Source organism: Lygodium microphyllum, chromosome 6 (genome assembly GCF_053477565.2).
Source record: "Lygodium microphyllum isolate KBCC chromosome 6, Lygodium_microphyllum_v1.1.10, whole genome shotgun sequence".
NCBI classification, from domain to species: domain Eukaryota; kingdom Viridiplantae; phylum Streptophyta; class Polypodiopsida; order Schizaeales; family Lygodiaceae; genus Lygodium; species Lygodium microphyllum.
In genome coordinates this window covers 100,463,900-100,476,495 of record NC_141140.1, presented here as the reverse complement: position 1 = coordinate 100,476,495, position 12,596 = coordinate 100,463,900, and positions in this window count along the sequence as shown.

Genomic DNA, 12,596 nt, shown 5'->3' with positions numbered 1-12,596 from the left:
AAAACGCATTTGTACACATGTATAATATATTTATACATATAACTTATATCACGTGCTACCTTATTCACATGTAGGAAAGACATAGTTTACTCAAAGATCGTCACACAATGGATGAGGAATATTTTAGTGTTAGGTTTTGCAAAAAGAATGCGACGTTGATAATATAATCCTAGATATAATCACCGCAATATGCATTGATAAATATACAAGTATAAACTATGACAAACATAGTGATGCAAATAATATTGATGCTTCAAAACGACACATATAGGTGTTTATACTAGCATTAGTAGCACCATAATACCGATGTTGTAAAAAAAAAAAATGGCCGAAACTTTAGCTTTCTCTACACAAGTGTACCTAGAGTGAGAATGAATGCATTCACAATAAAAACATCAAGGTAAGACCATTTTGTCTCCCTCCATTTTGCATTGGTTCTTGCTTTCATTGGTTGCTTAGCTCCCACACATTTTCTTTCTTCCAACTCTCTTGCAAAGAAGGCATGTCTTCCAAGTGGGGTTTCTTCTTTCTATATACTAGCTCACATGCTCATGAAAGTTACACTTTGAGCAAGGAAGTATATGTGAGTATATGAGCTTGAGAGAAGAAGGAGGAATGTCAATGTAAACTAATTTACTCTATTCTTGTTTGTTGTGTTTCTTTTACTATTTGCATTATTTACCATTTCTAGCTTTGTTTTAGTGTAAAGTGTGTGCAACTAAATAAGAGAAATAGTTGAAGAGGGGAGAGAAGCTTCTATATATATATATAGAGAGAGAGAGAGAGAGAGAGAAGGTGGAGTGGAGAAGGATACAAGAAATATATTGAGAAAAGGGAAAATTAATTGTATGAGTGAATGAGGGAATGAGAGTGAGATAGAGTGATCTTGAGTGAGAGAGAGAGACAGATATGAGAGAGCAATGTATGGTTTAGGCTAAACTATAAACTTGCTTGTAGGTCACATACTACGAAGAGAGACATGCATTGTGAAGGAGATTGAAAGGATACATCTTCATCGCTTGCATCCCATTGAGCTTATGAAGTAAGAAGGTATGTCACATGAGTATTTCTTTTAAATATATGTTATTCAATATTAAATGAAACTATAATAAAACTATATAAATATTAATTAGAATATAAATTTTAGAATTAGTATTGTTTAATAGTTTAATCATCTAAGTAATTATAATTTGAATAGTAGTATGCTCAAAATTTTATAATAGCTAGAAAAAAGATAGAGATTAATAGTAACATAAGAAGTATGATTTATTTTATATTTTTAAGAGAGACTTCTAAATATGTTTAACATTAGGAATATGATTAAAAATCCTTTTAGAAGTTGTGAATAGAAGTAGGAAAGATGTTAAAATTTTATTAATTAGGATTATAATTAGGAGGGAAAAGGATTGGGATTAGTATGACAAGGCCAAGGTAGGGAGGGTAGGATAGGTTGGAGAAGATATGTAGCTAAGCTATTGATACACAAGCTCGGGGGGGCTCACTATATATATATCCTCTATATAGCGTGCGTTCATGGCCTATTTATAAATATCCTAATCTGTAAATTTTTCTTGAATAAAACACGGCCCTTTTCTATTCAATTTGTAAGTAACCCCTTTATATGTCACCCTTCTGTATGTAAAAAATGTATAAAAGTGATGTTTTAAAAACCCCTTATTTTGAACTCATGTATATATACATATATTCATGGCTCACCCCCCAGAGTACATAAGCTAGAATCCAAGCTAGGCCAGAGTAGGTGCATATAAGTAAAATATTCATTTATGCATACAATAGATTCGTATAGTAAATACACGCCAAATAAACTTGATGGCTTTTTTAAGCTACACATATACATATGCACATTCTTATATTATATCAACTTAAAATTATAGTAGAATTAAGCTTAATGACATCATAAACTCAAAGGAGGCTAGGACTAATAGGCTTAGGTTACGCTAAGCATTTTGTACTCTAACTTAGGTATACCAATGCCATCATTGAGTTTATATGAGTCTCAATATAGTTTTATGAATGAGAGCTAGATGAATCAAAGAATACCTTGCTTGTGGATTGAGTGCAAAACAACCATTCGACAACAATGCCACATTATCTTCCAACACATAGAGTGTTATGGAATGTTCGATGCCTCCAATTTATATTAATTTGTGGAAGTTAACTCGTCTTTGATATGACTCCAATTTATATTAATTTGTGGAAGTTAACTCGTCTTTGATATGACTCGTGACTCTATCCATTATATGAATAAGAATTTATGGATAATTAATAAATGATTATAAATAAAATACCCATGAATCGTAGGATGAGGACTTGTCACAAAGAGGTAGTATCTATCAACCAATGAGATGTGTCTAAATGTGACAAGATGTAATGCATCCGTCTTGATGATACATAAAAAATTATGTGATATTTAATGATAAAAGTAATTGAAGATGTTTCGTATTTTGTTGCACATCAATAACTGCAAGACTAATAATGTTTGGAAAGGTTAAAGTCCTACTTTTATTGATTTTTCTAATATATTAGTATGGATTTTTTATGGAGAATCATAAAGATTGAATTCTAATATTTTTAAAATCTGTCAATAATGTAAAATAAAGTAGTAAAAGCGTAGATCTTGTTGCCATAATTGCAATAGCCTCAATGAATCCCAATTTCAAGTTCTAGATCAAAAGTAATGGCCATTTTAATTTATGTCTACTATGTAGGAATTTTTATCCATGTGTATTAATGTCATGTTTTTGCTTTTTATGGACTCCTAAATTCATAAAAACATAGATGGTAATAAATTTGAGTCAAACCACTCAAAATAGTGTGCTTCAAGCTAAAGGAAAGTCCCTCTCTCCATCTATATAAATAAGCCATGGTTAGGCTCAAGGACACATGCAACTGTCTTGGAGGAGATACTACTCTATACGTGTGGGCAAAGCTAAATGAAAGATATCTCTCTTAGCTCAAGAATATATGTGTGCATCACTTGGGTTCAAAATAAGGTATTTTTAAAATGCCATTTTTATACATTTTTTACATATAGAAAGATGTAATATAAAGGGGTTATTTACAGATTGAATAGAAAAGGGTTATGTTTTATTCAAAAAAAATTCATAGATAATGATATTTATAAATAGACCTTGAATGCACGTGATGTAGAGGATATACATATAGTAACTTCCCCGAGTCTCTCTCTCTCTCTCTCTCTCTCTCTCTCTCTCTCTCTCTCTCTCTCTCTCTCTCTCTCTCTCTCTCTCTCTCTCTCTCTCTCTCCTACAATTTTAGCTCTCTTGGAATCCACGGATCTTCTCCCGCCTTCTCTATGCCAAAACTCTATCAAATCCCACCAAGCCTCTCTCCTCCCCTTCGCATGTGCATAAAAGCTTTTCCAAGATCTTTCAATCTTCTCCTCTCTTCTCGACATGTGCATAGATGCTCTATTGAAATCCATCAATCTTCTCCACGCATTTGTAGAAGCTTTATACCAACTTCTCTTTTTCTCATCATGTGGAAGCTCTATTGAAATCCACCAAGCTTTTTCTCTCTTCTCTAAAACCATGCAAAAACTTGTTGAGATATGAGTTGCTTTTTTCTCTTCTTTTCCACAATTATATAGAAGTTCTATCAAATATATGTTATACGATGGCTCCTAAGAGACATCGTAAAGAAAAGACAACCATTCAAAGAAGGCATTTATAGAGAACTTGAGACATGCACCCCAATGAAGAACATTGAAAATGGCATCATGGATGTAGGCCATATCAATGTGAATTGATCAAATTTGAGTTGTTTATTTTATAATTACTTAATTTTATTTGAATTAAAAGTGTTGCTTTAGTTGAGCTTCTTTATTAATAGGAAAATATTATATCCCTTGTTTTGATACGTCCATTTTATGATTTTTCTTGTGAATTAATATGTAGATTTAAGAGGATATGTGGCTATTGCATCTACAGAATCCAGAAAGAGAGAATATGTGGCTATTGGATTTTTGGAACCAATAAATCCATCCACATTTGGACTAGTCCCAACATCCAATGAGAATGCTAGAATGATTAAGATAAACCCAAAAGATTACTACTTGGTATCCAAGGTTGAGAGCTAAGGGGTGAATGATGCCAATTGCATTGTTGTTATATCACCTTAAGCATAGGAGCTTAGAGGGACTATGAGCCAATAGATCCCTTGGTGACCTATGATAGGGATGTAGAGCTTCGTGATTTGCATCATTGGTTAGGGATAGATGGCCTCCGATACTAGTGAAGAGCTGGAATGAGGTTGATGGTTCAAGAATCCCCACGGTGTCATGGCATATTTCGTTGAAGGCCTTAATCACAGAGATTTGAAGAGAAGAGGTGCAAAGAATAGGGATATGAAAGATTAGGAAGAAAGAAAAGAAACTGAAATTTGGTTTCCAAGAATCACCATAAGAATCTATAGAGAAGCCTTAGATTGAATCCTTAGGGAGCATATGAGAATTAGTACATGCACTTGAGATAGTAGTTCAAAACCAGTGTTTTGAGATAGTAACCCAATCTATTTAAGACAATGGCTCAAAGGAAATCCTAATAAGGACGAAATCTCTATTGTACATAAGCTTTAATCGAACTTCATATTTCATGATAAAACTCAAGATGCATGCAACATCTATCATATACCATCAACTAAAAAGGCTTCCCACCATTAATTGTATGTATGTATATGACTCAAGAAATACCCCTTGTTATCTTCAATCTCTAATTTCAGCCTTGTTCTTTGAGTATATACAATAGTAAAAAAATGTCTTTTATTACCCAAGTTTCATTCAAAATCATGCCTTTACATGCTCCAAGCATATGCCCAAATCATACATTAATATGGTTCCTATAAGTGGTCCAATACTCTATAGACATTGAGGAAAAATGATTTTCAGAGTAATACACTATTTATAATAGCATAAAACCATGTTTCAGACCCAAATCAATCCCAACTTCAGTTTATTACTCCTCTTCATAAGTATAAAGCTTCTACCAAGTATACTCAAGAAAAAGGTTTATATATTTGACCCAATAGCACTCAAAAGCAAGCTAAAATTTATCATAGTAGTCTACTATGGATAGTATATATACTATGCTTTTTCTTATGAAGATGAATCCATAAACTCCTTAAAGACCGATGTTGTGATTGCCTATTCCCATGCTCTATATCTCCCTTGAGTTTTGAACTCTTCCTTCCCTTATCCAAGCCTATGTTTTGTATGCACAAGCTTCTCTCTTCCCTCCTTGATTTGCACTATCCTATCCTTTCTTCTCCTCAAACTAAACTCCACACCCACATCCTCTTATCCTACGTACCCATAAGGTTTTTCCAAGACTACTACAAGTTACTACTAAGTCCCCAATGGTGCTAGGTCACAAGTAGACTTTACTTTCTCCAAGTTGTAGTATGATTTACAACTTTTCCTCTTCATGAGAAGCCAAATGCTTGTGAATTCATGCACATGCCATGCTCTAAGTGCATGTGTCAAACCATACAAGGTTGTGCATAAACCTACACACATAATCAGGTGAACCATGGTCTCATAACCCTATGGCTACTCCATGTACACCTCTTCTTACAACCCACCATGCAAAAATGCGTTCTTGACATCCATTTGATGCAAAACCCAACCTTTTGTTGTAGCCACTATAGTAACATCTCTTACAGTTTCCAACTTTGCCACTCATAATGTACACACATAATCATTGAGAACCATGGTCTCATATGGATACTCCATGTACACTTCTTCTTACAATCCACCATGCAAAAATGCATTCTCTACAGCCATTTGATCCAAACCCCAATAGTTCACTACATGTATACCCTCTATATCATGTGCATTCAAGGCCTATTTATAATACCCTTATCTATGTTGAGATGTTTGCAATCACACCTACTTTAGTCTCTTTGTAAGAAGCAGTGAGGCTCAGGACTAGAATCCCATATGCACAGTAGGAGAAGTGCTATCATCCAGTTTCCTATAAAGCATTGTACTTACTCTCTTTTCTAATGCAATGTCATAGTACTTTTGTCCTTGAGTAAAGTCTTTGTGTCATTGTCAGTCTATACAAAACATTGTGTTTATGAGTCCAAGCTTCAATCTTGGAACCTAATTCGCTTGTGTAACAATCAGTCATGTCAGTGTCTTCATGAACCATCCTTTCTCTTCCAACCTCCATATCTTCCGCATCTGCCATGCTCTAGATCCCGCATCTCTATCATGGTATCAGAGCCCAATCAGGCATGGAATGATTCCCTTCTCTACTCTCTCAGTCTCTCTTAACCTCAAGTCATCTCAATGCGCTTATCTCTCAAGTCATCTCCACTTGCTCCACCTTGGCAACCATAGCCAGGTCTACACCTATCTCCCTTCAAGCTACTATAACTTTCTCTACAGGGCATATCTCTCCAAGCTCCCTTCTATAGGTTTATTTCTTGACTCCCAAGCTTTCTTGTATCATATCAATCCATGATATTTGGCTATTTGGAGCTCAGCATGGTCACTTCAGTCAGTTGCTGCCATAACCTCAGACTGTGGTCTGTAGGACATACCCTTCATGGAGTACTTGGATCTCTCTCCAAAGGAAATATCTTTACAAGAATACTTCTAAGCATATCTCTCTAACCTTCAGACACATCTTCTTGGAACATCACATCCCAACATTGGTGCTACTTCAGCCAAACATTACGCAAAAATGAGATCGTTGTTAGAAAAATGCACAATTCTGATCTGGCTGTTTTCTCTCCCTGTACGCATCACGATCTTGCCCAACTCCATAGGGCTTTTGAAGCCCATTAATCAATCTTAAATCTCATATAAAATTTTCTTGAAATGGTTGAGTAAACAATGCACACTCTGCAAAAAATCAGGCCTGGGTTCAAACCCTAATCTAGGAAGCCATAGCCAAACTTCACTAAAGCTCAAAAATATTATCATTTTCTCTCTCCTGCCACCTGAAGTAACCCACTTCCACTCTGATCTACTATCCCAACATCAAATCAAGGAGGGGAAGGACCTAGAAATATTGAAGAAGGATCGACGACCCCGAATCAAGAAGATTCAAGTTCGACATCAACTTAGACACAGCCTTTACATAGTGTGTTTTCACAATGTCATTACTTGTGTCTATTGGCACACTGTAATCTACTCCTCCATTGATAAAATATGGGAACTATGAAGTTGATTTGGTTCTTTCCCTGCAAATCTAACATGGGAAAAGACTTTCCATCATCTTGCTTCAAAGAAGTCGAGTTTCACACTTGGCAAACCCGCATCAAACTCATCCTGATGAAGAAGGGCCTCTGGGCCATTACCACTGGAAAAGAAAAGAAGCCTCGTGATGTAGACCTTGCAGTCACTTGGCAAAAGAATGATGATAAGGCTCAAGCCATTATCAAACTGGAGTTAGATGACAGCTATATCCACCATGTGGATAACTGTGATACTTCACAAGATACATGGAAGAGACTTGACACCTTGTTTGGTACACAATCTAAGTCATCAAAGTATGGTCTCTTGATTGAATTTTTTAGGCTTGAAATGAAGTCTAGCACATCACTTGCCACATATCTAAATTACATGGAAGGACTTCTAACCTAGCTTGCAGGAATCAACATTAAAATGGAAGAAGATGTTTGCATTGGTGTTGTACTTAAAAGTTTGCGTCCTAAATATAATAATGTATCAACAACTCTAATCAATATGCCATACCATGAACTTGTTGATATCGAGGCATCACTGTTAGAGGAGGAAAAGAAGCTAAAAACTAAGGAAGAACCAAGCACCTCTGGGGATGAACAAGCATTATATGTTGGCAACAGGACAAAGGCAAGAAGGATCGGCTTTTATGTGACTTCTGCAAAAGGACCAGACACACCGAGAAGTTTTGCCATGCTAGAAAGAGGTCCCAAAAGGCCTATCTAGTTGCAGTTAAAGAGGAAGAAGACCATGGAGCAAAGGAAGAAGAAGACCACCAGGAGAAGGACAAACTTCATAAATCCTTCTATTCAAATAGACTCTTTTAGCCTTGTATTTCATAGCCCTAATGCTTCTTCAGACATAAACTTGTAAACTCCTCATGTAGCCTTGTACTATAGCCTCTGTACACTTTGTGAGGCCGGTGTTACAGTCTCTGGATATCCATCATGTTTATGGTACCCACACTTAGCCTTTTCTATGACAACCTCTGGTGTTTTGTCATGTTTATGGTGTGCCCACACTTTACAGGTGTTGCTTTCACTAAAGCCTCTATATGCTTTGTACTTGTGGTTGTGATTGAAGAGGGATGTTGAGATGTTTGCAATCACACCTACTTCAGTCTCTTTGTAAGAAGCAATGAGGGCTCAAGACTAGAATCCCATATGCACAGTAGGAGAAGTGCTACCATCTAATTTCCTATAAAGCATTGCACTTGCTCTCTTTTCTAATGCAATGTCATAGTACTTTTGTCCTTCAGTAAAGTCTTTGTGTCATTGTCAATCTATACACAAGATTGTGTTTATGAGTTCAAGCTTCAATCTTGGAACCTAATTCACTTGTGTAAGAGTCAGTCATGTCAGTGTCTTCATGAACTCACTCTTTCTCTTCCAACCTCCATAGCGTCTGCATATGCCATGCTCTAGATCTTGCATCTTTGTCAATCTGTGAATTTTTCCTTAATAAAACATAACCCTTTTCTATTCAATCTATAAGTAACCCCTTTATATGGGACCCTTATGTATGTAAAAAATATGTAAAATTGGTTTTTTTTTAATTCATTATGTTAAACCCATGTGATACATACATATATTTATGATTGACCTCCTCGGGGATGCAAAACCCAACCTTTTGTTGTAACCACTACAATAACATCTCTTATAGTTACCAATTTTTTCATTCGAGAAAATTTCTCCTCATAATCAATTCCATAAGTCTATTTATAGCCTTTGGTAACCAGACTTGCTTTATACCTATTCACACTTCAATTAGCATTATACTTTACTTTGTAAAACCACTTGCATCCTATAGCTTTCTTTCCCTTAGGAAATGGTACCAAATCCCAAGTTTGATTTTGACATCTAATGCAACCATTTCTTTATCGGACTCCCAATGCACATGACCAATAGCTTTGCCAAAACAAGTGGGCTCGACTGATTTTATAATCTTCACTATACATGCATAATCACCATCACATGTCAACCTATTTACGAGATACCTTACTCTCATTGACCTATGTACTTGTAGAACACTCAATGATCCCTTTACATAGGCCTTGGTTTTGGTTACATTAGATGTAGAAACAACAAAAATATACCAAACTCCTCATTCATACTCTGATCTGAGCCATTAGACTCACTATCTACATGTGAATAGACTATAAAAACATTTGTCACACCAAGTGAATCAACCGCCTTTTCTTTTCCCTTGTGTCATACACTTTCTACACTTGTAGGAGTGTTATTTGTATGCAACATGTCACTCTATGGTCTCTCAATAGACCTACTAGAACATGACTCTTCTAGTCCAATCAATGTCTAGGATTTTGGACCCACATTTTCTACAATCATATTTTCTTTTATATCATTTGTAACAATCTATTTTTAGGAGCATACCAATTGCTCATCTCATCAAACACAATATCTCTATTTATCTATATCTTTCATGTAACTAGATTGTAATACCTCTAACTCTTTTGCTCAAGGGAATAGCCAACAAGTATACACTTTTCAACTTTCAAATCCAACTTCTTTCTTAGCTCATTAGGAACATGTACATACACAATGTATCCAAATACTTTAACATATGACAAATCTAGTTTCTTGCCATTAAACTTTTCCTTTGATATTACATCATGCGCTATATAGGAGTGGAGTTTTATTCGTGATATACAAAGCTATAGAGATAGACTCAACCCAATAATAATTATGTATATTCTTTTCACCCCATTATGGCTTCTGCAATTTCTGTTATGTGCCTATTCTTCCTTTCAACAACATCATTCTATTGCAAAGTATATGTGCATGTAAACTACATTTGAATTCCGCAAGTTGCACTTGCTCATCCTTATCATGGTGAAATACTTAGGTCATAAACAAAATCTTGCTCAAGTCCATTTGGGAGCTTCCACATCTTCATCCACATGATAGTTAGATCCAACTATCACATCAATGGTTGGATACAAATATTATATAACCTTCATGATGAGCATACAAGCATGCAAGGAAGGTGTCAGTGTATTTTGTGAAGGAGAAAATTGAGGTATTCTCTCACTTTCAAGATTTTAAAATTTTTGTTGAGAAATAAATCGGTCTATAGATTAAGTGCCAAAGATCAAATGGAGGGGAGAGTACCTCTCCAATGAATTTAATAATTTTCTAAAAGATGAGCTTTCTCTAGGAGGAGAACCACGTGTAGATCTAAAAAATTTCAATGATTTCATCAAGATAAAGTAGAGAGAGAAAATTTAGTTTCCTATATGATTTTATATGATAGAATTTTAAGCAAGCTATGTACTTAAAAACCATTTCCATATTTGAATATAGTGAAACAAATTATATGAGCCAATTTTACGAACCAAAAATTGTTCAAATAATAATGTCTTAATCATGAATGATGAGATAGGGGGCAACTGACTACGAGAAAGGGAGAATGTGAGAGAGAGGAGAAAAGATCAAAAGTGATAAATAACACAACATACATACTAATTTTTTTATTCATCACAAGTAGCTACTATACTCATCAACATGGCATGATGTTACATAGACAAGGAGATACAACACTTCAGGGCTAGTGTGGACCCTAACTCCACACAATTACTCATGATGGCACATCAATTGTTGTCATGGGGTCTACTTCATACGCAGAGTCAAAGTAGTTGGCACATAGCACCATACTTCTCACAATCATCATGGCTATAACTTTGGAGGAGGTGACTATGTTGTCTTATCATTTGTTGGGTGCTTAGCTGAGTGCTCCCCCTCTCCTCAATCTCATAATCAGAGTGCCTCCACATGACCATTTTCTCCCTCAATTGGCTAGCCCATCGCATCAACCTTGTACTACTATTTATTGTCCATTTTCACCTACACTAGGGCAACCAACACTAGATTCACAAGACCACAACTTTATAGATTTTGGCATTCTTGAGTCAAATCCAAGATTTTCCACCTAACACACTAGTTCCACCCTCCTCCTCCCATCCCTGACTAGAGCATGAGCATCCATTGATCACATTAATGTCTCCATTCAATCTAATGAAGGCAGCCTTGATTTGGGTGACTAGACCCTGAGCATCTATTGATCACATTCATGTCGCCATTCAATCTAGTGAAGGAAGCCTTGATTTGGGGGCATACCTCCTGCTCAGAGTGAGAATCCACCAATGGATGGTGACCACACCCTCACTTTGAGACTACTACATCTCACAAGCTTAACATCCCTAAGACCCCTCGCGATGTGTCATATATGATCTCTAAGAAAACACATCAATTGGTCATCAATGAGGACAAAGTAAAAAAGCTCATTGAGAGGTTGCATGAGCTTATAATATAGGTATGCCACAATAGCATCATCAAGAAGTGGAGGAAGTAGGACCTAACCCACAAACATTATATAATACATAAAGACTACATACTAAGTTTCCATAACCACTATCACTAAATGGTTTTCTAATGCTTACATATATACTCACATTTGCAGGCACCTAGCCCATCTTCACTTGGATGCATGTGATGCTTATCATGATGGGTTACAACAACTTGGGTGGCTTTATAAGGGGAAATGCAAGAAGATCATGGATGAGATAAAGGAAAATCCTAACAAGTGGAAGCAACTAAAAGAGGTAGTACATTCCCATATTCCAGTAGGCTCATTATATTGGAAATGGTGCAACTCGACCTCCTTTGAGACAATATGAGTTTTATGATTTGATAAGATTAGTTACATTCTAGGTTTTGGATTCAATATATCATTTCAATTTTCTATCTTTTTTGCCTAACATTCATTACTATGTGTTAATGTTTTTATAGCATGGCCTTAGGCTTAGTCATTTGGCAACCAAGTTGGAGAAAGAGTATGCGGGATGCCACAATGTTATATAGCTTGTTGATAAGCTATTTTTGCAGGGATGAGAGGTAGGCAATTATTATTTAATCACATACTTGCAATAATGTACACTTCATTCTATAGCACTTATGATCTATGTTTATTTTTTCTTGAAGCATTGGTCCAATAAAGGATTATGTGAGGATGAGATATCCAATTAAGGATTGCTTCCAGTATTAGGAGTTATGCCTTTATGGATCTTTTTGTATCATTTTGTACTTATGTCATTTGGACGTATACTTTCATTTGCTACTATATAATGAGAACATCATTGTATTTTCTTATTGCTTTCTTGTGTTACACATTTAAATGTTATTTTATAGTTATTCATACTTTGGGTTTTATACAAGTTTCAAATGTAATCCATGTTTGACATGATAGTAGATATGGATAGTAAGGATTTGACCCAAGGGGCCACATGCTTGCAAACTTTGTTTCTCTCTACAATTATCAATACAAACATCAATATATACTTTAGTAAATG